A 27,931-nucleotide genomic window follows, 5' to 3' on the forward strand; every position below is an offset into this window, starting at 1 on the left:
ATATTGCTCGCACGGTTTGACACAGTTCAGTAATTAAATTTCTGCCAACTTTCCGATCGGAACGAGTGCAATAACCGTTATCGATTTCATTTTCCCTCTCTTAAATACTTTTGCTCGTACGCTCGATGCAGATAAATTGTTTCCACTTAACAAGCAGCATCTCGTTACTAGCAACCATACATGCTTCGCCAGCCGTTAAATCATTCCAAATCAAAAAATGAACGAATCTTTTATAGATGAACGATATAGACAATGCGTTGCGATACCGCTACGTTACTACACTCTCTAACAGTGCTATCCAACGCCCACTCCTAAGCCTATCTTATTTGAATTCCATTGATTACATTCAGCACTGGCTACTTCCCGCATCATCATCGCCATCATCATATCATCATATGGATAGGAAAGGAAACGGAGGATCCATTTCTATCGGCAATCATTCCATTTGGTCGCCTACCCGGTCATAGCGAGATGAGCACACACCGATCCGCCAAGATTATTCGATATTGGGTTGAGCTCGGATTTCTCTGCGTCCATCTGGCTGTCCTACCTTAGCGTGGGTCCCTTCTCACTGCTCGATCCCGGGCAATGAGAAAGCGGACTCTTTGGCTAAGGTGGGCGCAACAAACGGTGATATTTATTAAAGACCAATTGCCTTTAATGAATTTTTCGCACTTGTACGTCAGAATACGATCATCAGTTGGCAAAATGCTTGGACCAGAGGGGAATTGGGAAGGTGGTTACATTCTATAATCCCCAAAGTATCGACGAACCCGTGGTTCAAGGGGTTGGATGTAGGTCGGGATTTCATTTGCGTGATGTCCCGGCTTATGTCCAATCACTATAGATTTGACGCGCATCTCCGTCGTGTTAGGCTCGGGGAAATTGGTTTCTGTGCCTGTGGTGAAGGTTATCACGACATAGAGCATGTGGTTTGGTCATGCCCTGTACACCGTGACGCCAGGTCTAAATAAATAGCTTCCCTGCAGGCCGAAAGTAGGCAGCCGGCTGTTCCTGTTCGTGATGTCTTGGCGAGCCGTGACCTATCCTACATGTCCCTTATATATGTTCTCCTGAAATCCATCCACGCCCCAGTTTAGTCCTATCCCCTTCCGCCTACATCCAACCTAACGACAAGAACACGTTAAGACCCCGGATCCGGAAACAGCAACTAGAACCGCACGATACTCTCAAGGCCCGATGGAAACAACCCAATATGCCAGTCCGTAATATCTTGGCCCAGCAGCGGAACATATTCAATAGGCTGCTTACCTATGGCGATAGAAAACCATCAAACAACAAATCGGTGCTTTTAATGCAAAACATTCTAGCTTTAAGTTAGATTTAGTTTCAGCTCGTAGTCGGCAGCGAGGATAAAAAATTTGCTTTTAGTTATTAAGATACTTTAGAAAGTAAGCTACCAGATATAATTGGCGCCGTTAAACATTAAATTGTATTTGTGCCGTGTCAAATAAATTATAGATGAAGAAAAAAAAAATAAATCTGGCCGTCCATCCATCCGTTCGTCTGTCTGGAGCAGGCCGAAGAAAATGGTGAACAAATCTAAACCAGGTCTTTCGAGCTGCTGCACGCGTGCTGCTACTCTGCCGTTGCTTGACTGGCCCTCCAATGGAGAGATTTCGATGTCGAACACCGGATGTGGATGAATCATTTCCCCCTTTGATTATTTTCAGATATTTATACTATTAAAAATTGAAAAAAGCAGTAAGTAGAAGTTTTGGCATTTGTTGACAAATTTCAAAAATTCCAACTCTAAGTGACCAACTAAACAGTAATGGATTAAAATTCGCATACCGAGAGTTAACTTGAGCCGAGCCGTAAAAAGTAAACAACCCGAAGACGGTGCCGAATGGCCGCATGGCTGTCGCTTCGTCTCCATCGTCGTGCAACGAAAGCTCCGACTGTGGGTTGAAGCGATCTCGCTCGATCCTCGCTTCGGAGCTTTCGACTGCTGAGGGCTGGGTGCTTGCCGCGTTTTTGTGCTGCGTGTGCCGATGCGATGGGTGGTTCGGTGGGTTGCGAAGCTCACAGCCGGAGTTAGTTTAAGTCGGAGTCTGTTCACGGAAGGTGGTGCCGTTACGTGCTGCTAAACTGCGGCTCGATAGATCGTCGCGAATTTAATTACCGAACTAGCGGAAAGAACAACAAAAACAAACGAACGATAATCAGGGCGAACAAGTCGTCAAAGCGTGTACAGTTGGAGGCGATCGCGCGCATATGAAAGTAAGGGCCCTTTTCGCGACGGAACGGGGCTTAAGCGTGTGTTGGGACTGTGTTTTACCTCTCTTATTTTGGGGGAAATGATCGAGTGAAGACAGCAGTTTTCTTCTGTGCATCGTAAGTTATTCGCTGTTGTTATGAAAGATGCTTGCACTGTGTTTCCTTTGGTGGTTGTTGTGGTTGCCGTCGATGAATGTGTTTGGAATACGAACTCTGAAGAACCCAGCGGTCACGAATGAAGAGAGGAAAAAAAATAGCAATGTTGGTTTTTCGGTGAACAGGTTTTTTTTGCATACTCGCTTGCTGGTTTTAACTTGGTAGAGCGGAATCGGTTTATTTTGGTGTCGTTTTTCGTGTTATTTTTGGTATTGGATGCGAGAATGGAATTTATTAAAGGAAATATTTATGATTTCTTGCCGCGCGACCAGTTTGGAACAGGTTGTTGGTCCGTGAAAGATAGATTTATGTATAATTAATCTGCGGGTTGGTATGAACAATGTGATCATATTGAGTGGAGGAATCTCTGTTTGTGATCAAGTAATTATGAAGTTACCATTACGAGAAAATTATCTCAGTTTTTTTCCAATATATAGATGTGTGCATAAGTTGTACTTTAGCAGAACTGTAAGTAAACTACACAATAAGTTTTTCGTTTGAGTCAAGGAGATCTTTATCGTTTGTATGTAAATCTACAGTGATTTGTGATATTTGTTTAAACATTGAAAAACATATTAGGAGGAGTTTATACTTTATTCGTTACACAAGTTGTAATTATATCTAAACATTACTGTTACTAAAAACTAAGAATACCTCTGTGTTTGTAGGCGAAATCCGAGGATCAGCTTAGTAAGAGCAGTTCTGATCGGCATCTCCTGAATTTTGCAAGTTTTAAACTTAGGAGCTACAGCCATTGATTTTTTATCGACCTTTATTTTTGCCAATTGTTTCGGGTTGAACATTTCACACCTTGGGAATCCGATCTTTCAGACATGAATTTCATGTTTTATTTCACTCATCTCCAAGAATATCTAAACTCGCTCATCAAACTTTGAGGCATGTGTGAAGTCAATCAAAAATTAAAATTAAATTTATTGATGCAAACAGTTGATTAGTTAATATAAATTTTATTAAGGCTGTAAAAGTTAGATATTTTATCACAGGATGGAGAAGAAAATTCTCAACAACTTCATTTTTTAGAGGCGCTGAGAAGCACCGTTCGCTATTCACTACCAAACTACTTAAGGGCTTTGTTGTTTGGATAGTGGTCTGCTTTGATACTAAAAGCTTGTGAATGTGATAAGAAACGACTGAAGTATAGGTGCTCGAATCTGGCCCACAATCTTGCACAAGGGTTGCAGGTTCTATTGTGCCCTTTATTTCGTACATTTTATGACGGATCATGGTTTGAAAATATCTCTATTAATTTTAGCATCATTTTCTTCTATTTTTAATCTGTTTTCTTTCTGAGATTTTTAGTCTTGGAAAACACATTTTTTGAATAGTTAAAGGTCGGATTCTTTCGAACTGCAAATTAGATGTTGAGAAATTGACAGATTGCATCTTGAAGCTGTATTTCTGGATAGCAAGGTTTTTTTTTACGAAAAAAGATCCACTATGACAAGAGTTCTCGAGCTGGGATTCGTAAATTCATGAAAATTGGCAGAGAATTATCCACGATCTTTTTTTGCGATTAACGTAAATTTTTGTGAAAAAATTTAAGAGCCATGGTTTATTATTTTTTCGCTATTTAATTTTTATTTAAAATGAAAAGATACATTTAAACGATAAGGCTTCTTAAGTACTCCGCAATTTCTCGAGTATTGATAGAAAAGACGTGTCATTCCATTAAATTTTACATCGATAAATTACATGGTTAAACGAAAAAAAAAAAAAAAAACAAAACAAATAGAAGCCTTGTTGCCAAATATGTTGGTTACAGTTACACGATCTTTGACAGATGGATCGCCCCTGTAAAAAATGCTCCCTCACTTTTTGGCCAAACCGTTGAAGTCAAATCGTTCTATACGTCATGAGTGTTACTAAGCTATGACAATGAATTAGGAAAGTCCGCTCTTGTATTAATTCTGGCGTTTTATTACGGAGGGGGTTTCCTGATTGATTTTTATTTTCACTTTACCAAAGGAACGGTGAAGATCATTTGGTTGGCGCGTGAAATATTTCATCAGAGTATGACAGCTCGTAACACGGACGAATATCCAGTCACTAGTGAATCTGAAAGGGCGATCATTGCCCACTTGGCCAGGAATGAAATCTATAACCAAAATATTACATCTTTCACGGTTTTACCAATCGGTTTCCGATTTTCTACAAAGTTTCTTGGTATAGTTAGGGTTTAGATTTCATGCAAAAATATGCTTGTTTTGTATTTATTGCATGGAATAATTAGACCAGTGCTCTAATACTCCATCAAATCCGGTCTTTAATAAATGTTTTTGCTTTGAATTATTATTACGAAAACATGTGACATTTTATGATCTTCAACTTTATTTAAAACCGCAAAGCTCTAGCGTGTAAAAGAAAGAAGTTGGCATCGCAGCGCCATCTATGTAACCAAATAGCAAACTAATATATGCATCAAATTAGGCCCTAACAAAGAATATGCATATACTTGCTAATCGATGGGATAACTAATTCACAACATTGTGTTTTTTTTTTAATTTTGTGTCATAGTAACAGCAGAAAAGGACAGAATTATTCAATTTCTATCGAGGGAAAATTTCTATGCAATTATTTTGAGTGAACTTATAGGATTACCACAAGAAGACGTGGAATTCAGACGAATTTTACAAAAACTCGTAGATCTCAGAAACTGGAAGAGATAGAAATTTCATGGCTTTTACAGTTTCATAAAATTTTACAATCTATATGCAAAAATGGGTTTTATAGATGGCCACGAGTCATCAAAAAGGTCCAAAGGAGTTTTCAGGAAGCGATAAGTGACTGTTTTTAACATGGTTTGCATCCACATGCAAGAAAGTAAATATTTGTGTTTTTCTCTAACGCAGTTTACAGAGTGTGGTGTGATTTTAAGAAGCATATGGATTCTTTGCAACCATCAACGTTTGTATACTTCATGACAGAGCCGAGAACATACCTGTTTTTTGTCTACTCCATATGCGTTCGACAATAAACCGGGTGAATTAGAGATGGAAGAGACTAGTGAAATGTGCAGAATATACGCATCATATGTGTTGTTGCTTGACTGAAGATGAACGTTATTACTTTTGTAACAAATTTGTTACAAAATGGAGAACTTTTCGTCATTGCTTTGAAAGGAATTCGTAAAAATTTTGCATGTGGTTGTATCGGCCGTTATTAGAGAGTCGTTATCTCGTAACATGTGCATAATATCTTGTTACTCAACTGGAGAAGAAGAGCCAAATTGGTTACAGAAGGGATAATTTTCCGGTATTGCTTCAACAGTATCAAGGAAAAACCTACAGCAACAACAATATCGCACGCTAGCCTGAGGGAGCGGTCTCGATCAACTGAATTAGATGGGAGAATTCGTTATCGATATTGTTTTTGGCACATTTTGCATGTTGTAGGATAAGTACAATGATTCACCGTGCCCCAGTGCTAAATCGAGATTTCCAGCTCGAAAAGATCCTCGACCTAATCGGGAATCGAACCCGATATCACAACCGTGTGGGAGAGCTAGCCGATCGACATTGCTAACCAGAGAGCCACGGGGACACAGTAATTTTCGAAAATTTTCGCTAGAAAAAATGATTTTTATCAGCACTGTTTACACAGGTTTTCTTACGACGACTTATCATTAAAATGATAAATATTTCAGGACTTTGGAGAACAATTTCGCCTCTGATACAATCTTAACGCAGGGTTCTGAAAATGACTGTATATCCATGTCAGCAAGTTTTTGACTAATTCGACTCTCATTATATGCCCAGCTCTCTCTCTGCTCCCCGTACGTTCGGTATATAACCCGACAGCCACTGACAACAGCACACACATGCAATGCCAAACGAGCTGTTATTTTTCATTTCCTTATGTCTGTTGGTTCTTCCAACCTGTCGCTGATGCCAGCCTCAAATTTCCAACATTCTCGGCACGAATCCGAACGGGATGGCAGGTGATTATGATTCACAAAAGTAAGACCGACACTATAATAAAAACACATATGAAACGGTCTGCTTCGTATTCATTATGGCACCGGCCCACTCTGTTTCCAAAGCTGCAAAAACATGATCGAAATTATTTTGAACCAAAAAATAGGTTTTAGAGCCATAGTGCCTTCTGGAAAGTTGATCCAATATTTTTTATCCATTTTATAGAAATTGCAATTTTGTGATTAATCCACTCAACAGTGAGAAGCGAATTTGCTTTTTTATTTTTGCATATAAAAATTTACTTTGTTCGGCAAAGTGTCTGCGCCTTTTATAAGAAACAACTTTGTCAAAGGTACCAAACTTCTAACTGCCTTTTTAAATGGACTTTTGTGGAGTTAGCTACAGATTTACACTAAAAATCAATTTTTTCAATACAACATTAAATTCATTTCTCACTTTTAGATTCATTTCTCACTTTTAAATAGATTAATCACAAAATTATAACGTTTACAGAATGGAAAATGATTGATGGAACAACTTTACTGAAGACACTGCGACTCCAAAATCATTATTTTTTGAGTTTAGAGTAAATAGTGTAAATTAACGCATTATTCTAGTAAAAATCGTCACCAACCAAAAATATATCTGAGATAAAAATAAACTTCCTTCTGAGATATTGTTTGTTTGTTGTAGCAAACAATTTTATAGAACATTCAAAAATTGTAGAAAATCATTATAAAAAGTTAAATAGCAAAAAAAGATTTCTAGTAGTAATCTATAGAAAACTCCACAACAGTCCATTGAAATAGTTTGATAGGAGTATGATGTCTTCCACAAAATTGTTTCTTTTAAAATTTGCTACAACTTTGCTGAACAAAGTGGATTTTTATATTCCAATATGAGAAAAGTCAAATTCGTTTCTCACTGTTGAGTGGATTAATCATAGAATTGAAACTTTTGTAATATGGAGAATAATTATTGGAACAACTTTGCTGAAGACGTTACGGCTCTAAAAGCAATTTTTTTGGGTCAAAATAATTTCGATCACGTTTCTGCAGCTTTGGAAACAGTGTGCGACCTAAGATAAAGGAGAAACGAAAAGTGCGAGTCAATGACAGCTGCAGCCGATCAGCAGGCTGTCAACAGCGCAAGCCAAGCCAACAGGACAACACAAAATAAAGACAGTTTCGTTGCCTTGTGTGAGCTTTAGCTGTATGTGAGAGTAAAAAGAGAGAGCTATTCTCAGTATAGTGTCGCACTCCAGTCTTTTTACGAAGCCTGATCTTAACGTCCATATTTTGTTCAAATCGTTGGAAAAATCTTTGATTTTTAGTTCAGTTCTTATTATGTCGTACAAGCACAAAAAAATGAGGAAAATTCGATTTGATTTATTGTGTGTAGAATTTTTTCATTACATTAAAGTTATACTATACATTTATTATTTGTTTTAGAATTTTTAGTGTAGTTATGACCGTTTACTCGTTTTGCCTTTCCTTGAAAGGTATAGCAAAATAGAATGTCATAAGCCACTCGACCCCTCTCGACGAACTGAGCATTTTCTGTATGTATGTATGTATGTGTGTATGTGTGTATGTGTGTATGTGTGTGTGTGTGTATGTGCAACTTTTTTTTCTCACTCACTTTTCTCAGAGATGGCTGGACTGATTTTTATAGAATTAATTGCAAATGAAAGGTCTAGTTGCGCCATAGGTTGCTATTGAATTTCATTATAATCGGATTTTTAGTTTAGAGGTTATGTATCAAAATGTAAAAATCACGAAACATCAATATCTCAGAAACCACATAACCGATTTCAATAAAACTGGTTTCAAATGATCGGGTTGTCTTTAAAACACTTAACTTTCAAATTTCGTTATGATTGTACATATGGTTCAAAAGTTATGTAAAGAAAAGTTATCCTGAGGTTGTTTAAACTCACTCATTTTTCTCAGAGATGGCTGAACCGATTTTCACAAAATTAGTGTCAAATGAAAGGACTAGTTGCCCCATAGGTTGCTATTGAATTTCATTGTAATTGGATTGTAACTTTGTCCGTTGTTTATAGAAATGTGAAATCACATAATGGAAGTGAACATATTGACTTTCTCCCAACGATCACTGGCTAATTAAAAAGTAGAATAGTGATCCAAATAGCCGAATGTCATATACTACTCGACTCAGTTAGACGAATCGAGCATTTTCTGCATGTATGCATATATAGGTGTATATGTTTGTGTGTGGATGTGTACGTGTGTATGTGCACCTTTTTTTCGCACTCACTTTTCTCAAAGATGGTCTGACCGATTCTTTCTATCTTGGTGTCAAATGGAGTGTCTTTTTGCCGCTTAGGTCAAACTTTTAGTTTTGGCGCTGCGTCAGAATGTTAAAATCGCTCATATATCTCAGATGCTATGAACATAGTTGAATTAAAATTAATAGGCTTTTAAACCCTTAAACAATGAATTTTCTCCTAGAAAGGTATAGCAATCACTGCAAAAACTGAAGGTATAAAAGTGCTCAAAAGGGTCGAATGTCGTATATCACTCGACCAGTTCGACGAGCTGAGCATTTTCTGTATATGTGTGTGTGTAACGCTCTCCCAATCTCACTCGATTTTCTCAAAGATGGCTGAACCGATTTCAATGAAATTAATTGCAAATGAAAGGTCTAGTTGCCCTATAAGACCCTATTGCATTTTATTGTGATCTGATTTCTAGTTTAGAGGTTATGTATCAAAATTTAAAAATCACGAAACATCAATATCTCAGAAACTACACAACCGATTTGAACAAACTTGGTTTCAAATGAACGGGCTACCTAAAAAACCCCTATCTTTTGATTTTATGAAGATTGAACATGTGGTTTAGAAGTTATGGAAAGAAACGTGTTCTGGAGACTATTCAATCTCACTCATGTTTCTCAGAGATGGCTGGACTGATTTTCATAAAATCAGTGTCATATGGAAGGTCTTGTTGTCCCATAAAACCTTATCGATTTTTTTTTGCAAACGGATTATTACTTTGCCTGTTATGTTTAAAAATGTGAAATCCAGCTATGAAAAGAAACATATTCCGAAAACTACTTGGACTCACTCAATTTTCTCAGAGATGGTTGAACCGATTTCCACAAAATTAGTGTCAAATGAAAGGTCTAGCTACCTTATAACACTTTATTGAATTTTGCTGTAATCGGACTTAAACTTCGTCTGTAATGTATCGAAATGTGAAAATCACGAAACTTCATTATCTTAGAAACTACACAACTGATTTGAACAATATTGATATCAGATTCACGGGCTAGTTAAGGGTTAACTGATGAATTATGGTTGAACATGTGGTTTCAATGTTTGGCCTCAACATGATTTAAATGTGGTATCGTACTATTTAAACGTTTCCGGTATCGCTCGTGATTAAGAGTAATTTAATTTATTTCGCTATTTCTTAAGCACTAACATTACGTCAAATTTCATATTTTAAACTTCAATTACAACATCAATATTTTAGAACCCAAAGAGTGAATATAAATACCTTTATTGGATTTAAGCATTGATGTAAATCTATTTTTACAAATAATAAGCTTGAATGAGAAAGGCTGAGTCTAACCGCTAGGTGGATTAATTTAGGTTTTTTTAAGTGGTCGCGGTGATTACCCTGCAAGTTTGGCAGGTTAACTGAAATCATAAAATTACATTAGTTTGGTGTTATTCCGTATCGGAGAACGATTTTTTTTTTGATTTTAGTCAAACGTAAAGTTAAAATTTGTGCATTGAAAAAAATTAAATATTCCAGAACTGACAATGTTAACAGCGAACATTACAAAAAAGGATGAGAATAATCGATAACGTTTTTCGGCAATCCCAATCCATGCTGCAGTTGTATTGCTAGTAAAATTCAATAGTGAGCCGTTCGTCAGACATTCAATCAGTTTGGGGTGAATAAATTTTTCTACAAGCATCGTAGCGCCTTACGGTCTTCAGAAGAGTTTTACCCAGGAAAATTACCTACAAATATCATGTATCAATATATTTTTAGGAGCCAACTGGACATCTCTAGAGAATAAGTTTTGAAAAAGTGGATTTTCCCATATCAAAGCGTATGGAAACTTTAAAAATCGGGCTCAAAAATATAATTCTACCGATCAATCTGAAAATTACACGGTTGTTATAGGATCCATAAGAAACACGAAAAATACACTGGAGGTAGACTTTATTTTTTGTCTCACTTCAATCCAGATACTGTATAAAAAGTCGAAGAATATTTTTTTTTACATCGAATGGCCTTTTTCATCTAAGATTCAAATCCACGACCACCCTTGTCCAAAGCTTGTCCAAGCGGACTCGGTAATTTTCCAACTACGCGACTGTTTAGGGTGTTAGTTTTCCTTCTCTAAATCTGTATTTATGCACAATAAACACATTCCTGAAAGATCTGAAACTTGTAGTAAATGTCCAGCAAAAAAAGTAATAAAAACAAAAATTGAGCCCTCTATAATAGTCGCAATGAAACGAAAGTTTGATCGAAGTCGGATTCAACTCTCTTGAAAAAGTTGATTTTGAAATTGTAGAGTCTTGATAAAAAGAATACAGTTTGGTAAAACTTTGACTTTCTCTCCAACTAAGGGAGATTCCGAGATCCGCAGCAACGGAAGTTCAACCACCAGAGAAAATTTTAGTTTCCGTATTTACGCTAGAAATCTACCAAGTTTACCAACAAACACCACGTGGCCGCGAAGCATCCACGGCAGCCACCGCACCACCTGTTTGTTCAATTATCATTTTGCTGTACAAACGTCAACAAATTTCATTCACTGACTCAGGTTTCGGCTCGTTTCTTGTTTATTTTCGCTAAACTAATTTTCACCATGTTTACTATTGTTGTTTCTTTATGCTTCTTTTTTTTCTGTTACAGAGCCAGAGAGGAAAAAAAAACGATCGAACCAACCGGTTCAGAGCTACCTATGCAGTTTCAACCATCCGTGGCGGCCCTGCGTGTACTCCTGCACCGGTTAGAAAACCGTCCATCGTCTACCGCCGTGGTGGTGGTGAAATTTGAACACTGCCACCCCCTTTGTGGTGGCACCGGCCAGAGAAGAAGACAAACAACACGAGTGAAAATAAATTAACGAACGGTTGGCTGCGGCTCTGTTTACCTTCTTTCACCCGGTCGTTTTTCCTTTCGTTTACATCTGTTTTCGCAAAACGAGTGCATGTTTCGTTCGAAGGTTGCTGCTGGCGAGGATCTTGACCAACGTCGAGACGTGTGTGCGCAATGAAAGGCGCGTAGTGGGAAAGAAGTGAAAAAAAAAAAATGACAGTGGAAATGTGGAAATTTTGCCTTCGACTCAACCACCCTGACAGCAAGGGGGGTCGGTAAATTGCTCTGCACCATCGACAGCCGGGGGCACAGCCAGCACGCAGCAGATACGTTGGATGTGATAACACTTGTTCGGCATCCGATTAGTGAAACTCTGCACACTGACGGTCAAGACGCGCGGCGAGAGTGGAGGAAAAAATCTCTGGCGGATAATTGATCGAATTGTTTGGAAACGTACGCGTTAAGTGAGTGATCGAATCGAAGAAGAAAACGGTTGGGTGTTTAAGCGAAAAATTAGAAGCACAATGCGACTCGAAACGAAAATTAATGTGAATATGTAATTAAGTTTAAATCTTTACGATTGTTGGTGGTCTGAAGGGCAGCGTTAAATTCTGGGGTTTGCTGTGTAACGTTTGGTAGACTGCCCAAGTCTCTGGATTCACAGACAAAAAGTGCGAATGAAGGGCAAAAGCATCAGTGGCGATTGCTATCGCGAGTGATTTTTGTGCACAAACAAGTGACGAACCGATCGTGGCGATTGGTGAATTGGTGCGTGTAAGAAAGTGAAAAAAAAAACCATAGCTTGCGGGCTGTGTGAATGCGTGAAGCTGCTGCAACGCGTGTACTGGCCAGGAATCAATGACCAGCATGCTAGGGACAGGTGCCGGAGGAAAGCAGAGGAGCAATTGAAATGTAATTATTGATGCCATGGTACTCATAAATAGATTGGTTGTTCGGATTGCCAAAACCTATAACAAGCTATTCGCGTGCGCAAATCATTACAAGAGGGAGAGAGTTAATTTAGTGTAGCTTGAAGTAGATGTACTTACATTGTGTAGCGTAAAAGCCTATTGCACATTTCAATGTTTCAAATGAAGAGGGTATGAAGTAACTTAACTGCAATTGGTTATAATGTTTCGATCTTTAATGCAGTGGTCGAATAATACTATTGCTCTCACTGGATCAAGTCCCACAATGAGGCATACACTTCGGTTGAACCGTTTTTTTTTTCTTTCAAACAAACTCACCACGGGCAACCCGATGCACGTTTAATTGCATAAATTGTCCATTCGATTTGATCGTCTATTCATCACGTTGAAGTCGTCGAAACACGACTCGTGTGGCTTGGATTGCCTAGTCATGTCGTCTGGTTCGTACATCATTCCACGTCCGGTTGGGATTTCGCTGATGTGGTATCTCTGATTTGCGTTGGCGGTTGCTTCATTGGTGGAATCGTTTTGTACGACCGATAGACACGGTAATGGACACACCGCAGAAGCATTTTTATTGCTTACGAATGGTTCATAAAAAGAGTACCGCGTTGGGTGCACATAAAAGCCAATGTTGAATTGTATTGCGTTTACTTCAAAGTTAGAGACAGGTTTTTGAAGCTATTACTCAGCTCTTGGACTCCCCGTAATATGACTTTCCTTATAATTTTTTTGTAAAGAAAGAAAAAGGCTGTTCATAAAATTATTACTCTGAATTGTATGTGCCATCTTAACGCGATTCAAAAGCCTGCACCTGAAGTAAACATTCCGAGTAGTGTATTGCATCGATTAGTTCTTGCAACAAATCTGCAACAAATCATTAATTTGTCTTCACTCAAATTCACAGCGTGTTTGTACTGAATGAGCAACGAACATGTGTTTCGGGCCAGCTAATGAAGTGCTTTCTGGCAATTTTGGCACATGATGTTGAAACCATGCTGCCGACAAAAAACATCAGATAGTTTCACATAAAACATCAAGTAAGTTTAGAAGCTGTTGCAAAATTTAGATCTTCTAACCTTGTGGGAGAAATTCCCTTGTAAGACTTACACTATTTGATTCAATTAAAATAATATTTTCCAGAAAAGTATCCAATAAAATAACGAAAATGTAGTACGTAAATAACGTTCCGTCAGATGGTGACCTGCACTTGTTTAGCATTGAAAAAGGGAACACTAACGGTGCTGTCCATTAACTGCATTAATTAAGCAAATTTCCCGCAAATTCATTCCCGTCTCTGCAAGCACAATCATAATCCTCCATGCATTATGCATTCCGATTCAATGCCAATCATCTTCGCCTCCTCCATTGTTCATACTAGTGACACAGCAGCGGTGCGCGGTGTTGTTGTTTCAGCAAAACTCGTAAATTTCCAATCTGCTCGGTACTCGACCGGGGGTTGGCTTGGTAGGAAAATCGCGCATAATTATCCCACCATAGACAGCACCGGTGGTTCTGGGCTGGCTCGGATCACCTGTTTATTGCGGAGTTCGCCGCAGCCCGTTTGGCATGTAATGGGGTCTGCTTAGATATGCGCGCCTAAGGTACGATTATCGAATTAAACACATTTTCAAAGTCAACCGAACGCTCATTTCGCGGCTCTTCTCGGCGTAATCGCGCCAAGAGGATGTATTAATGAATCATAAAGACTGGAGGGCCATTCGTTTGCCATTTGATATAAGTGGACAGAATGTGGTGTGTAAATCTCATGATTTAAACATCGTACAATTCGAATTCTAAACAACGCTTGGTTATGAGATTTCCGTTTCGTTTTCTCATATACTCAACCAAGCTGCAGCCTATTACCGGTAGTGGTTTACGAACTGTTGCGGATTGTTTCTTTGACGACGTCTCATTTGCACAAATTTGTAAACCTCAACCAACCAACAAAAAAAAAAAACCGTCGGTCTACTAGCTAGCGGTCTTTAGAGCGTATGAAGCTAGCAGAATCAGTTAGCGCAGTACCGGACAGCGAGAAGGCAATTACGAAAGGGAAAATCGTCGTGATTTATGGTCTTTCGGAAACAATGCAAAGATTTTCCAGCTCGGTAAGTGGTGCCCACCGGGTGTGTCCTTGGAACCGTGAGCAGACAAAGAAAGAAAAGCGCGCCTGCAGTCGTGTTCTGTTCGAGGGGGGCTGATACACACAGGGTCATCTCCCAGCTGGTTGACGTTAGCGTTGCAATGGGTAGGCTTTCAGATGACCTAAGGTCAGATGCGATCGACACGTTTGGCGCCATGAATGGTGAAAAATTCTTCAGTTGGAACTATCTCACGAGAGTTTGTTGAATGATGTCTGATGGTTTTTGAAGGAAATTCAATGCTGGTTTATTGTACACGAGTTATAAGAGGTCATTGATCAAAAATTACTTTTAGAAGTGTAACTAAGACCATAACAAGTTCATAAAAAGGTTGAAGCATCTAGGTATAAGACTTGACACTTGTTTTTTTGCGTTAGGGGGTATATGAATTCAAGATGTTTTACCTGTTGGCTTTTTACGATAGTACTTTAAGTTTTTAATCATATTTTATGGCTTATTAATACGCAATGATGAATCTTTAAAATTTGCTTCTGTTATCTCCATTTCAAAATCTTCATAATGGTTTAATTGGGCACGGTTACAATCTTGTACATGCAAGTCTTCAGATTGAGTAGAATGTTGGTCACACCGATAAAATGTAATGGAGTTTGTTATTTGGAATGATTTCCTAGTCCTTTGAGCGTAGCCAAGTTTCAAGTGTTAACATTCTGTTTCAGAACTCGGGCTTTTGCCTTGTTAGTCTAATCATACAATTCTTTTGAGCTTTTAATTGGGAATTAATGTGCTTTAGTTAAACTTGCATTTCATGTCATTTGTTTCCACTGACGGGTTTTGACCACGAATTTCTGGATCTAAAGCTGAAGGATGCCCCAAACTTCTGGTATAATAATTGACGTATCTTTGCGATAGTATATTAGTAATAAGTTGAGTTCACAAAATCACTACTTTCAGCTCAATTTCGCAACTTTCAACCAATCACGAGCTCATTTTCGGCTGCTTGCTGGGCTATTAAACATAGAGAGTGTGCAAAGATCAATTGCTGAATTTCGTTTTAGGGCCGTGATGGGCAAACAGAGTGTTGCAGACAAAACGTTGCGATGTGTAGTTCTAGCTCAGGCTTGTCATTCTCTTCAGTATGTGGAAAGAGCGGAGAAAAAATTCTCCGCGCACTTCCCTTTCAGTATGTACCTGCGTGTAGCAGTGCTTTTACCACACTGCTTCTTTCTGCATTCTAAAGTGTCTCAACCACTTACAGAGAGACAAACACACTCCCAGTTTACCCCACATCTGAGAGAAACAAGAGGAGTGAATCACGCTAAAGAGAATACGCAGTAGTATACCACAGTGTACACTGGCGAGTAGTTCGGATGGTGAAAAAACAACCCACCGGGCAAAAGTGTAGTCTTGCAGTTATGTAAACCATTTTACGAGACGTTTCTGATCTCAATTCATAAATAAAATTTTGACAGAAAGCTCGAAACCGCTGGCATAACGCACGTAAAAGCAACATCAATATCAGCAGGATCCGTGACACACACATACACACACACATACACACACGCGCACTCACACACCGGGTAAAAGTGTAGTCCTCGTGTAGCTACACCGCGAAAACGAATTCCACAGAGGTAAACTCGACCGGCATGAGCAACGCAGTCTATTTTTTCTTCCAATGTCAAGACACATGGTCAAGAAACAAACTGTATGAGAAGCACCGCAGATAGCTTTGTGTGTGATTATTGTACGTAGTGTCCTTACATGTGAGAAAGAAACCATAGTTCATTCTCTCTCAAGTAAGAGATTTGCCAATTCCACCGCGGGCCTTTCTGGAAGCTCGCCAGATACACATGGTCCGTCGTTCTCTTCTAACATGTGCGTTGATTAGCTCTTTAGTGTGAGAGCAGTTGTTTTCGCAGTGCGAGATATTCTCCTACACTCTAGAGATTTTCTGCGGAGAAAAGACAAGCCTGCGTTCAACATAGCGAGCGAAAACACGCGTGTTGGCATGTTTTTGAGTTCTTTCTTCGTTTTATTCATCAATTCACCCTCAGTTTTCGCGACAAACTTGTTAGAGTAGATCTTACGTTTCTGGTTTGCCCAGAAATTCTCGATGCGTGGCAGCCAGGGTTGCCACATTTAAATCTGAGTTTTCCCTTGAAAAAATCTGAGCATCTGTATCTGGAACAAAAATATCTGTAAAAAAAATCTGTATTGTTTAAACGTAAAGAACTTAGATCTTTTTATTCTGTGCCGAACACGCATCAGTATCGGACGTGTGATCGGTGATCGCTCCGATAGAATATAAAACAAAAGACGTGTGAACAAGTGTTGGCATTGTTTGCCTGGTCGAGTGAAATAAATCCGGGTTCAAGGTCGCGCCTTTGTGCAACTGTTTCGCATCGTGACTACCAGCTGGTGCGTAAGCCGATTTGGCTGCTGGCTGAATTGTGCTACAGCAGTGGACGAGACACAAAAGAGGAAAAAGAAGAAGCCATCAGTTGACAGTGAGTTGTATCGCTGTGTGGAGTGATCTCACACCTGGCTCGCTGCTGGTGGCTGTTTGTTGCTGCTGTATTGGTGCTGCTGGCTGTAACGGCTGCAACTTCGAACGATCGGACAACCAACCTTACTGGAAGGGAGAAGTAAAAAGGTACGTGCTCTTGTCGGCGCTAGTGTAGATCCCTCACCTCCCGCGCCTCCATCCCCGAACCCCTCTGACCCTGACCCTTCTGTTACCCCCTCCCCTGTTCATTCTTCAGTCCCCCCTCGCCCCAGGCTTTACCCAGACGGAGCCCAGGGCAGCTATACTGTCTATTTTCGGCCAAAGGCGGGACCGAAATCGAAACAGTTGAACCTCTTGCAGATTTCTAAAGACCTGACCAAGGAGTACAAGGGCGTGACCGAAATTTCCAAGGTCCGGCCTAACAAGCTCCGTGTCGTGGTCAGTAACCTGAAAGAGGCCAACGATAGAGCTTGCTCTGAGCTCTTCACACGCGAGTATCGCGTTTACATACCCGCACGAGACGTGGAGATCGACGGTGTCATAACCGATTCGAGTCTGTCCGTCGAGTGTATACTGAAAAGCGCCAATGGGTGCTTTAAGAACAAAACCTGTCCCGATGTAAAGGTGCTCGACTGCAAGCAATTGCGGTCAGCATCGATCATCGGTGGCAAAACAGTATACACCCCGTCAGACTCGTTTCGAGTTACGTTCGCCGGGTCAGCGCTACCAAGCCACGTCTCGATCCACCGGGTTCGTCTCCCTGTGCGATTATATGTGCCTCGCGTCATGAACTGCCTGAATTGTAAGCAGTTAGGCCACACCGCCACCTACTGCTGCAATAAGGCACGTTGTGGCAAGTGTGGGGAGAATCATGCGGATGATTCCTGCAGTAAAAATGCTGAAAAATGCATTCACTGTGGGGAGAGTCAGCATGAGCTCTCGACATGTGCGGTGTACATGCAGCACAGGGATAAAATAAAGAGGTCTCTCAAAGAGCGTTCGAAGCGTTCTTACGCTGAGATGCTGAAGAAGACCGTTACCACTTCTCCCATTACATCAAACCCTTATGATCTGTTGTCCTCTGATGAAACCGATTCTGACGATTCACCAGCGGGAACATCTTACGCCAATCCTGGGGAGTCTAGAAAGAGGAAAAATATTTCCTCTCCTAAACTTCCCAGAAAAGGTTCTAAGATTTCTCAAAGTGAAATGAAAGTTACAAGCAAACCAAACAGTGCTGCGGAAAAACCGAAGCAAACTCCTCCTGGGCTTGCAAATTTAAAGTCCCAGAAGGAGTTCCCAGCACTGCCAGGAACATCTAAAACCCCAGTTGTTCCTTTTGCACATCCAGTTGATGAAACAAACTCTGGATTAGTGAAATTTTCTGACATTGTGGACTGGATTTTTGAAACTTTCAATGTACCCGATCCAATTAAATTTTTTCTTACAGCATTCCTCCCAACAGTTAGATCATTTTTGAAGCAGTTGACTGCCCAATGGCCCCTCCTTGCAGCGATTGTATCCTTCGATGCCTAATTCAACTGCGTATATGAAGGATTCTATCTCTGTCTTACAGTGGAATTGTAGAAGTATTTTACCAAAAATTGATTCGTTTAAAGTTTTGATAAATAAAAACAAATGCGATGCATTTTCCCTTTGTGAAACTTGGCTTACTTCAAATATTGATCTCAACTTCCATGATTTTAATATTATTCGCCTTGATCGAGACACCCCATATGGAGGAGTACTTTTAGGGATTAAAAAGTGCTATTCTTTCTATCGTATTAACCTCCCCTCGATTCCAGGCATCGAAGTTGTCGCATGTCAAATGACAATACAAGGTAAAGAGCTTTGTATTGCCTCAATATATATTCCTCCCAGAGCACAGGTTGGGCAACGGCTGCTCTTTGATTTGATAGAACTTCTTCCCTCGCCACGTTTGATTTTGGGAGACTTCAACTCTCATGGCGTGGCTTGGGGTTCCCCTTACAATGATAACCGCTCCTCTTTAATCTATAACCTTTGCGATGACTTCGACATGACTATTTTAAACAACGGCGAAATGACACGTATCCCGAAACCTCCAGCGCGCCCAAGCGCTTTGGATCTATCCTTATGCTCGACGTCGCTACGGTTGGATTGCACATGGAAGGTAATCCTCGATCCTCACGGTAGCGACCATTTGCCTATTCTTATTTCAATTAATAACGGGTCGACTCGCATGCGACCAGTTGACATTCCGTATGACCTCATACGGAATGTCGATTGGAAGTTATACGAGGAAATGATTTCAAAAGCGGTCGATTCGATTCAACATCATCCACCACTTGAAGAATACAACCTCCTCGCGGGCTTGATTCTCGACGCCGCGTTGCAAGCCCAAACGAAGAAATATCCCGGCGTAACGATTAAAGAACGGCCTCCCACTCCGTGGTGGGACCAAGAGTGCTCCGATGTCTACACGCAAAGATCCGACGCGTTTTTGGCCTACCAGAAGGGAGGTATACCTGGCGACTATTTACGGTATTCGGAGCTTGATACCAAGCTTAAAAGCTTGGCTAAAGCAAAGAAACGCGGATATTGGCGTCGGTTCGTGAACGAGACGTCGAGGGAGACATCGATGAGCACTCTTTGGAACACAGCCCGAAGAATGCGGAATCACGTAACGGTCAACGAAAGCGAGGAGTCTTCAAGTAGGTGGATATTTGATTTTGCCAGGAAAGTATGTCCGGACTCTGTTCCTGAGCAAAATATTGTTCGTGATGCGTCTCCGGGCCACGACGCGATAGAATCACCTTTCACGATGGCAGAATTCTCAGTTGCCCTCCTGTCCTGTAACAATAACGCGCCTGGGTTAGATAGAATCAAATTCAACTTGTTGAAGAATCTACCCGGCAATGCCAAGAGGCGCTTGTTGAACTTGTTCAATAAGTTCCTGGAGCAAAACATTGTACCGCAGGATTGAAGGCAAGTGAAGGTGATCGCCATCCAAAAACCAGGGAAACCAGCTTCTGATCACAACTCTTATAGGCCGATTGCAATGCTATCCTGTATCCGGAAATTGATGGAAAAAATGATACTCCGTTGTTTAGACCACTGGGTCGAATCAAATGGTCTACTATCAGAAACTCAATTTGGCTTCCGCCGTGCCAAAGGGACGAATGATTGTCTTGCGCTGCTTTCAACAGATATTCAGCTGGCGTATGCTCGCAAAGAACAAATGGCGTCTGCGTTCTTGGACATTAAGGGGGCTTTTGATTCCGTTTCTATTGACATTCTTTCGGGCAAACTTCACCGACAAGGAGTTTTTCCAATTTTAAACAATTTTTTGCACAATTTGTTGTCCGAAAAGCACATGCATTTTATGCATGGCGATTTGGCAACTTTTCGCATTAGCTACATGGGTCTTCCCCAGGGCTCATGTTTAAGCCCCCTTCTTTACAACTTTTATGTAAATGAGATCGACGAATGTCTGGCAAATTCATGCACGATAAGACAACTTGCAGACGACAGTGTAATCTCTGTTACAGGAGCCAAAGCTGCCGATTTGCAAGGACCATTGCAAGATACCTTGGACAATTTGTCTGCTTGGGCTTTACAGCTAGGTATCGAATTCTCTCCGGAGAAGACTGAGATAGTAGTTTTTTCTAGGAAGCATGAGCCTGCTCAGCTTCGAACACAATTAATGGGTAAAACGATTTCTCAGGTTTTGGTACACAAATATCTTGGTATCTGGTTCGACTCTAAAGGCACCTGGGATTGTCACGTGAGGTATCTGATGAAAAAATGTCAACAAAGAGTGAATTTTCTTCGTACAATAACCGGACAATGGTGGGGAGCCCATCCAGGAGACCTTATAAGGCTTTACCATACAACGATATTGTCTGTTATTGAATACGGGTGTTTCTGCTTCCGCTCCACAGCAAACACACATCTGATCAAACTGGAGCGAATACAATATCGTTGTTTGCGTATCGCCTTAGGTTGCATGCAGTCGACCCATACGATGAGTTTGGAGGTCTTAGCTGGAGTACTACCATTGAAAAACCGCTTCTGAAGCCTATCTTCTCGTATTCTTATCAAATGTGAGGTCTTGAACCGTCCCGTGATTGAAAATTTTGAAAGGTTAATCGAACTTAATTCTCAAACCCGTTTTATGACATTGTATTTCCATCACATGTCCCAAAATATTAACCCTTCTTCGAATATTCCAAATCGTGTCGACTTATCAAATACTTCTGATTCTACTGTGTTTTTCGATACATCCATGATAGAAGAAACTCGTGGAATCCCGGATCATTTACGCGTGCAGCAGATCCCCAAAATTTTTTCCAATAAATATCGAAACATCAACTGCAACAATATGTTCTACACTGACGGATCACTTCTTGATGGGTCCACTGGCTTCGGTATTTTCAATAACAATTTAACCGTCTCCCATAAGCTCGATAATCCTGCTTCTGTTTACGTCGCAGAATTGGCTGCAATTCAGTACACCCTAGGGATTATCGAAAAAATGCCCACGGACCATTATTTCATCTTTACGGACAGTCTCAGTTCCATTGAGGCTCTCCGATCGATGAAAGATGTTAAGCACTCTCCGTATTTCCTGGAGAAAATACGGGAACATCTGAGTGCTTTATCCGAAAAATCGTTTCGTGGGTCCCTTCTCACTGCTCGATACCGGGCAATGAGAAAGCGGACTCTTTGGCTAAGGTGGGCGCAACAAACGGTGGAATTTATGAAAGACCAATTGCCTTTAATGAATTTTTGTCATTTGTACATCAGAATACGATCATCAGTTGGCAAAATTCTTGGACCAGAGGGGAATTGGGAAGGTGGTTACATTCTATAATCCCCAAAGTATCGACGAACCCGTGGTTCAAGGGGTTGGATGTAGGTCGGGATTTCATTTGCGTGATGTCCCGGCTTATGTCCAATCACTATAGATTTGACGCGCATCTCCGTCGTGTTGGGCTCGGGGAAAGTGGTATCTGTGCCTGTGGTGAGGGTTATCACGACATAGAGCATGTGGTTTGGTCATGCCCTGTACACCGTGACGCCAGGTCTAGATTAGTAGCTTCCCTGCAGGCCGAAGGTAGGCAGCCGGCTGTTCCTGTTCGTGATGTCTTGGCGAGCCGTGACCTATCCTACATGTCCCTTATATACGTTTTTCTGAAATCCATCCACGCCCCAGTTTAGTCCTATTCCCTTCCGCCTACATCCAACCAAACGACAAGAACACGTTAAGACCCCGGATCCGGAAACAGCGACAAGACCCGCACGATACTCTCAGGCCCCGAGGGAGACAACCCAATATGCCAGTCCGTAATATCTTGGCCCAGCAGCGGAACATATTCAATATGCTGCTTACCTATGGCGATGGAAAACCATCAAACAACAAATCAGTGCTTTTAATGCAAAACATTCTAGCTTTATGTTAGATTTAGTTTCAGCTCGTAGTCGGCAGCGAGGATAAAAAATTTGCTTTTAGTTATTAAGATACTTTAGAACGTAAGCTACCAGATATAATTGGCGCCGTTAAACATTAAATTGTATTTGTGCCGTGTCAAATAAATTATAGATGAAGAAAAAAAAATAAACATAAAGAACTTTGTATTTTTTAAGTTTTATGGTATATAAACGATATTTTTAGCTTAAAATGTGTGAGGAGTTGAAAGTATGTTCAATTTGCTTAATATCTGTATCAGCATTAGGGTGTCCCAAAATAACGTTTTGTCAGATATTCTGGGGGATCAACCGGAAAATGATTGGTTATGGTGTAACAAAAAATCTTTTGTATGGCGACAACTCTGGATAATGTTTAGTCGTTGTGCTGATTTGAGTTTTATGAAAAAATCAATTTTTCATGTTTTTTTTATTTCAAATTTATTTTATTACTTAAAAATTCTGTAAAACCGAATATATTTTTTGCGCATCCTCCGGAATCCAAACTAACAGAAAAAAATTGTTACGGCTTGTTGTGGCTCAAATTTCAATGTTATAAATTTTTTAACTCTTTTGAAAATTATTGCTTGGATTTTCGGCTCATCAGTCTTTAAAGACTGATGAGCCGAAAATCCAAGCAATAATAGATACACGTCACAGTCGACAGCATTCACATTATCTTTTGAAAATTCTTAATTTTGGTGTTTCTTGAAATAAAATTTTTTGTGTCTTCTATGAAGTTTTTCCTCATAAAATTTCCCATCTTTATATGGTATAGTATGGTTGCTAGCGTAAAGTTTGGTCCACTTTTTAATGGTTTAATTTCAGGAAACACCAAAATTAAGAATTTTTAAAAGAGCAAAAATATTTGTAACAATGAAATTTGAGCCAGAACAAGCCGTTTTTTTTTCTTTTAGTTTGGACTCCGTAGAATGTGCAAAAAATATATTTAAGTTCGGTTTGACACGATTTTTAAGTGATCAAAATAATTTAAAATAAAAAACATAAAAAAATTGATTTTTTTTCAGAAAATTCAAATTAGCACAATGACTAAACATTATCCAGAGTTGTCACCATACAAAAGTTTTTTTGCTTCTCCATAACCAATCATTTTCCGTTTGAGCCCCCTTTTTGACAAAACGTTATTTTGGGACACCCTAATCAGTATACTTCGGGTCGTCTTCGGTTTGGGTGTGCGTTGAGTTTTCGTTAGTAGGACAAGGTTTATTGAGAGTAGATCCGTTTATATTGAATTTGGCTGCGAAACAAACAAAGTAACAACAGTGCGTGTGAAGGTAAACCCATGAAAAAAAATCGGCAATTTTTGTCCATTTTCTCATGCAAACGTTTGGTGATTGAGAGCAAAAGGTTTGGAGGAAAAACTGTTTAGCTTGCCTGCAGCCCTGTGTGTTGTTCCGTCGGTCAGCTATTTTTAGCGTTTCCCACGTTTTAAATTCGTGCTTGACGGCGGATTTGGAGCTACCCAGAAATGGCTTAAGTCCAATGAATTGCTGTGCTGATACTTATCTCGCGAGGTAGTCAGCGTTTTTATTGTCCTCGATACTATAGCGTCCAGGAACCAAGTACAATAGAACTTGGTTTTGTCGGGGTATCTACCGTAGTGCTGCGTTGCACTTTCAAACTAACTTGAACGCACAACTTGTGAATCCAAATGCCAATAGTGCAGCTTGCCTGTTAGAGAAGATGCTGATGCTTGTAGCTCCGTTTAAGACATATTTAGGCACATACAAGTAGCCTTAGTACACTGAGCTCTTCCTTTTTTTCACGAGAATGTGTAGCGAAAGTAGGCAGAGTGTTGCCTCCAAGGCTGCCGTTGGTGTGGAGCGCATATCGCTTATAACGGAGAGACAGGCCAGGATTTGAGCTCTATTAGGCGTTGCTTAGGCTATTACTTTATTTACAGTTGGTTACCATACGAGAGCGGCGTAGGTAATCCTTGGCCGTGCGATGGTTATGTAGGACCAAAGAGCCAATTGTGGTTTCAATCCCCAGATTCTACCAAATAATATGCTGCAAGCCTGAATTGTCGTTGCATCTTTTTTGACTGCATCCAATTCAACTTACTTCCCCTTGTGGACACCATTTCGTCACTGTCATCGTGATTGAAGCAACTCCCAATGAAGCTGTGATTTATCGGCTCGAGAGCGTATTTTGAATCCAGCTCATTGTACTGTTATCAACTGTTCTTTTCTGGAGAGCTGTAGTATTCGAAGCATAGAATGTGTTGTCGAAAGCGCTTTCAATATCAAGTGTTATCTCTTGATACTTAAGCGAATTTTCGACAAAAGTCACTATGCATGAAGCAGTTAACTATGAAGAGCAGTTTTCGTCGATTTACTAGATTGGTAAGCGTGCTGATTTTTGTGTAGAGATGAGTTGTTGAGGAACTCATTGCAGATAAGGTAATTTTCAATTTTCTTCATTAACTTCAGGAGTATAGATGTGAGGCTCGTTGGCCTGAAGGCCTTACATAGTGGTTTGTCTGCTCTTCCTACCTTCGGTATGAATATAACCTTGACTTTCCACCAGTTAGTTGGCAAAAGCCGAGGTTGAAGCTTGCACGGAAAAGATGTCTTAGTTCGGGCGTTACGACCCCGTATGATTTTTGTAAAAAGATGGGTAGAATGCCATCTAATACTGGAGACTCAATCGGTTCATGGGAGTGACGGTAAGACTGTCGTCCTCTTTTTTTAAACTGTCCCAGACCGTTGGTGTGGTCTATAAACATCGCTTTCTGGAGTCGTATGGCTTCCGGCATCGTTTGAATATTCTCGCAGGACTTGATCCTACAAATTCGTGTAGCCTTGGGTAGCTTAGCGATGTCCTTAGTGACTATTCATACCAGTTGGCTGTTCCATTTAATGCATATGTTGACCTCGTTGGGAGTAAGACATTCAAGAAGGTACTCGTATCTGTTGTTGGTATTCGAGCTGCTCCAAATCGTGCTGATGACCATTTTTGCAAATGTCCACGCCCACACTTGTTGAAATGAAAATCTGCAAAAAATCTACAGCTGTTCTGGTTTTAGAGTCGTTGTCAGCTGTATTTGTGATAAGTTTGGCTTCTAAGATATACAGTGCTTTTCCGCTTTTATCAACAGTCGTTTTTATCACTACTCGCCAAATTCGCGCTCGATTTTCTCACGGTTTTTTTCGTTTATATCACGCTTTTTGAAAAAAAAACTTAAAATCCAGAATAATGTACTTCCAGTTGCAGAAAATGTATTCGAAACATCATTTTCATTTGTGCCTTGTGTGTTTGCATGTGTATAGTTTCATAAAAATATAATTCATAATTCATTTGAGCAATTTTTTGAGGCAACCAAGTGTCACATCTGTTACAAATAATTTGTGTCATAATTTTGAGGAAAATTAACCGTGAAATACGTATTTCATTGACTTTGAAGCAAAAATCACGTATTATTCGAGCAGTTGAGAAAGGAGATCTGTTAACAACTTAAAAATCCCTACAGTTTGGTCCACATAAAGCGTGGTTTTAAAAATTATAAAATCTAGCGTTTCCACAATTTCACATAAACAAGCATTAGACTCTGCTAGCTATGCTGAAGAATGAGCAGTACAAATCATATTGATATTGCATGTATAATAGCCGTGCCGTGACAAAGTCCGCGAAAATTCAATGGAGAAAAATATCAAAAACTAACCTTTTCTTGTTTATTCATTTGTATCTTGAACTTATATTGCCTTCAACTATGGAAGTGCACAAATTTCAATTGAATCCAACACAAAAAATTAAATTTTTATCATTTCGCTAAATTCACGGTAAAATTTTTGTTGACCGTGATAAAATCGAAAAAGCACTGTATTCTTTTTTCAATCATTAGCTTTCGTTGGCAGAGGTCTTTGGGACACTTACTTGAAGCTCAATTTGGAATAAGTTTCGACTTTAGTCTCATTCATCCATCAATCCACTTTCCGCTAAATTTGGAATCATTTTCTGCTTTGCTCTTTTCTTTCCGAACGCTTCTATTCTTCAAGCATTTGACTGCATTTCAATCATTTTCTTTTTGACCTTTTCCTTTCCATAGAATAAATTTATTATTTTGGACCAAATTTAAGATCATTTTCTTAGTTTTTTTTTTGCATTTGAGCGTTCCTAAGCATTTCAGGTTAGTTCGGAATACCTAATAAGCTTTATCCGTTTTCTAAACGCTTTTTTACATAATTTCAAATCATTTTTTTCTGTTTGTTTGTTATCTGCGAAACATTTTAATCTTTTTTTTATTTTTTCTGCCTAAATAAAGCGTCATAAATAATTATTTCCATTGTTGGCTTTTTCTAGACATTAGTGACGTTTTTTAATCATTTTGAACTAAATTTAGTAATCATCATTTCAATTTGAAAGAAGTGTTTTTAGATGTTTCAAGCTACATTTACTATAGTTTTTATGCATTTTTAATAAAATTTGATATAGTTTTTCCTTGAGTTTGGTATTTTGTCTGATTTATAGTTGCTTTTTCAAGTTATAACATACTAATTTGAGTTCAATTTTTCAGCTGTTTTAGAATTCATTTTTGGTGTGGTCTCTCTGCTGTTTAACGTTTTTAGGCATTTTGGATGAATTTTGATCATGTAAATTTCTAACCGTTTTCATTGTAAAACAACCTGTCTACTATGAAGAAAAAAAAAACCTATCTACGTGGACAAAGGGGGGGGGGGGTGTTCATGATAAATGTCTACGAGGGATGGGGGGTCTAAAATGACAATTTTTGAGTCCACGTGGAATGTGGACAGCCCCTAAGCAAAGTTTCAATCAAACCAAAAACGATCGACTTTTTTTGTGGAATTACCCTCTGATGTCCATCTAGAAAATCCATATTCACATCTCCGGTAACTCTGGTCTCACGCTATTAACCTTTTATTTTCCAAGTAAACATTAGGGAAAGAAACAGTGGTGTTTCTAATTAGACATGTGAAATGCTCCGGGAAGATTCTGCCTATGCATGAGTAAGTCCATGATTCTGTTCAAAGTCTGCCTTGACGTAAGTTTTATCATTCTGTACCACGCAATAAAACTTCGACAAAAGCATTTTTATTAACAATTCTGGAGAAATGCAATCGAATTTATACACGTAAAATAGATATCGTTATAGAAAGAATGAAGGACAACTTGTGCAATATTTATTCACTCTTTTTGCTAATTATTGATTATTACAACAAACCACTCATTTTTACCAACTTATGGTTGTTGCTGGAGAATCACGAACAACTTGAGAAAAAGGTGCTTTCGAAATAATTCAAGTGTTCTAAACCTAAATTCAAAATAACTCGAAAATCAAAACATTCAAACTATTATTCGAAAAGAGACTTTGATTGAAATCTCTATAAAAATAGTAAATTTTTCTACGAGCATTTCGAGTTCCTTACAGTTCATTATTTCCAACAAGATGCAAAATGAGTATTATCAAACATTTCGATTTTCATCACACCGATAATACTGCTGCGGTGTCTCTTGACGACTTTGGCTTTTGCCAAATTCGTCA

The 27,931-nt window shown here is 39.5% G+C and overlaps 1 protein-coding gene across 1 annotated transcript in view; it reads left to right on the top strand.

Moving 5' to 3' along the window:
* Positions 1-2,060: 2,060 nt before the first annotated feature.
* LOC129723939 (mucin-5AC) overlaps positions 2,061-27,931 on the top strand; it is a 234,230-nt gene continuing 208,359 nt past the window's right edge. Inside the window, exons 1-2 of the mRNA XM_055678436.1 lie at positions 2,061-2,358; positions 11,240-12,337. The gene's annotated coding sequence lies outside the window, so the exon portion shown is untranslated. The remainder of the gene's footprint in view (positions 2,359-11,239; positions 12,338-27,931) is intronic.

Source organism: Wyeomyia smithii, chromosome 2, assembly GCF_029784165.1.
Source record: "Wyeomyia smithii strain HCP4-BCI-WySm-NY-G18 chromosome 2, ASM2978416v1, whole genome shotgun sequence".
Taxonomy (NCBI): Eukaryota; Metazoa; Arthropoda; class Insecta; order Diptera; family Culicidae; genus Wyeomyia; species Wyeomyia smithii.